Source organism: Stylophora pistillata, chromosome 11 (assembly GCF_964205215.1).
Source record: "Stylophora pistillata chromosome 11, jaStyPist1.2, whole genome shotgun sequence".
In the NCBI taxonomy this organism is placed as follows: domain Eukaryota; kingdom Metazoa; phylum Cnidaria; class Anthozoa; order Scleractinia; family Pocilloporidae; genus Stylophora; species Stylophora pistillata.
Window position 1 is genome coordinate 13,725,167 of NC_142529.1, and position 3,134 is coordinate 13,728,300.

The window sequence follows — 3,134 nt, forward strand, 5'->3', positions numbered from 1 at the left end:
ATCAAAAACTGCACCACAAACACCTAAATCAAAAACTACACCACAAATGCCAGATGTTATTACACCAATAAAACCAAAAAAGTCCTAAAAAACAAGAAGAATCAACAGATATTATTCTAGATCGTTTAATAAGTGGTAGTGGTTTAAGACGTTAAAATAATCTAACTTATAAATATAATATCATTCAGAACAATTGAATATTTACAACGAGATGAATTGACCAGAATTCAGCTAGATGATGTTATTCGCATGCAGCTAATGGCCAGGCGCAATCTAAAGTTGGTTATAAACTCAGCATCAACGACCGAAGTAGTTTTTTCGATTGGTATAATGCCTATTTTGAGGTCCAACTTCAACTTCAAAAGCTAGCTGATGGTACTGCTTATGGAGCAGATCGTGCAACAGTAATAAATGGTTCTTATTCATTGATTTAGCAGATGACTATTAAAAGTGGAGGTAAAATCGTTTACGATACTAATAATCTTCACAAAGTTATAAATTTGAAGAATTTGCTTGAATACAGTGATGATTACTCAAGAAGTGTTGCTAAAAATAGTTTATGGTACCTTGATACAGGTCATAGAATAGCTAATGCAAATCAAAACATTGGATTGAAGCTCGACGATTGTTGAAAACTGGAAATAATGATGTGAATGTAAAGATTCCTCTAAACCGTTATTCATTTTTTGAATAGCTTGAAGATCGCATGTTACCTCCAGTGCAATTACAATTCACTTTAACACTATTAAGTGATGCAAATCTGATCTGGAGAGAAGGTGCTGCTGCTGCAGGTCGTGTTGTTATTAATAGATTCCTTTTATGGGTTCCAAGATTAATTCCAAAAGATAGTCTTTACAACCAATTTATATCAAACTTCTTGAAAGTTAATCAATGGGTTTATAAACAATAAATGTTTAAAGCATCAGCTGAAACCCATTCATCAGAATTTTTTCAGATATCACCAACCATTGATAATGTAAAGCATGTCTTTGTATTTCTTCAACGTAATAAAGACCATAATCAAGAGGCTAATCCCTATGAATATGACACTTTTAACATCAACCTTGATCGAGGAAATGGTTCTTATCTTTCAACTTGTAAATTGGAATATGGTTCTAATACATTTTATCCACAAATTGAATACGATACTACATCTAAAATGAGAATATTCGATGATTTAATAAAATACACGATGCGACAGAATGATTACAATTCAGGAACACAGCTTAATCCAAGTGACTTTAATTATCTTTTCGGAGTCATTCCCCTGGTGAAAATCCTGTCCAGTATCCTGTAGGAACCTGTAATATCGTATAGGATCTTGAATAGGAACAGGATCCTAAGCAGGATCCTGTATAGGATCCGAATCCTTACTAGGATCCTAGAATGATAACAAATCCTGAATAGGATCCTAAGTAGGATCCTAGAGATATATAGGATCCTATGTACGATCACTCTCCTGATCAGGATCCTGGGCAACAATAAGATCCTGGATATATAAAGGATCATATGTAGGATCACTATCCTGATCAGGATCCTGGGCAAGAATATGATCCTGAACGATATATAGGATCCTATGTAGAATGACATTAGATTTTGTTAAACATTTAAGAATAAATATTAGCGAGAAAAACACACAACGTTTCGATGACTCCATCTCATCATTCTCAAGTGAGAATTTTTATTCTCTTCTCACTTGAGAATGACGACATGGAGTCATCGAAACGTTGTGTGTTTTTCTCGCTAATATTTATTCTTAGATCCTATGTAGGATCACTATCCTGATCAGGATCCTGGGCAAGAATAGGATCCTGGATATATATAGGATCCCATTTAGGATCACTATCCTGATCAGGATCCCGGGTAAGAATAGGATCCTGGATATATATAGGATCCTATTTGGGATCACTATCCTGATCAGGATCCTGGATAAGAATAGGATCCTGGATATAATTATATAGGATCCTATGTAGGATCACTATCCTGATCAGGATCCTGGGCAAGAATAGGATCCTGGATATATATAGGATCCTATTTAGGATCACTATCCTGATCAGAATCTTTGGTAAGAATAGAATCCTGGATATATTTAGTATCCTATTTAAGATCACTATCCTGATCAGGATCCTGGGCAAGAATTAGGATCCTGTATAGTTAAATACTAGAGGGATCCCATGTAGGAAGACTATCCTGATCAGGGGGTGGGAATCTATCAGTCTCGGGAGACTATGGAGTTGCACACTGAGTGGTGATTCTGATGCAGCTTCAGGATCGGGTGTGACTGGACAGGGAACTTGAGCAGAAGTAGGATACACACTAGATTGTTGTAAGGATCCCCAATATTCTTTAATTAAAGATCTGTCTATCCAACTAAGGACTCAGGAAAATAGACTTAGTATTGGTGTCATATTGCTCAATTCTTTGATAATTTTTGACGATCTTTCATACTTACCACTCTTTCCAGAAACATGTGTACAGTTTGTTTTCAATCAGCCAGCACAGTAGAGTGTTTGATCTGTAGGGTTTGGGTTAGAACCAAAGGAGCTACGTGAAAGCGTTATGCCCTCCTTTATCACAAACTCTAGCTTCCAAATCAGTGGGATGATATAAATACACATCAACTCAACTGGGGGTAACTAGGTCTTTATTGCCTAAGACCATACGCGATGCTCCCCATGATTGGGAGGTAAATAGAAGGAAAAAATTTTTACAGATTGCACTAAGTACAAACAACGTTAATCGCTCGCTGATCGCAAAGAGAATGCTGACAAATAGGCCAACTGTTCGCTTATACCCGCCGGGCGTGGCGTAGAATTTCCGCTGCGGTAGTTAATTGTGATAAACAAGGCTATCACCCACTAAATACACACCAACTCAATTGGGGGTAACTGAGTCTTTATTGCCTAAGACCATACGCGATGCTCCCCAAAAACCCCCAAAAGAGTCGGTGAGAAAGTCATTGAGGGATAGACTAACTCATCAAGTTGACGGCCATAAACTTGTACTGCAGAGAAGTATCGAGGTAACGTTCGTAGGCGTTAGAAAGCCAATCTCCTTCAAGCTTAATATAGTGCCCAGGGACGCTACAGTGCAGCGCAAAGGTTGCTCCTCCGCGACGAAAAGAGTGGCCAGAA

At 37.6% G+C, this 3,134-nt stretch overlaps 1 pseudogene; it reads left to right on the forward strand.

Annotated features, from left to right (window-relative positions):
- The first annotated feature begins 258 nt into the window (after positions 1-258).
- LOC148720154 (uncharacterized) lies at positions 259-910 on the forward strand (annotated as a pseudogene).
- The last annotated feature ends 2,224 nt before the right edge of the window (positions 911-3,134 follow it).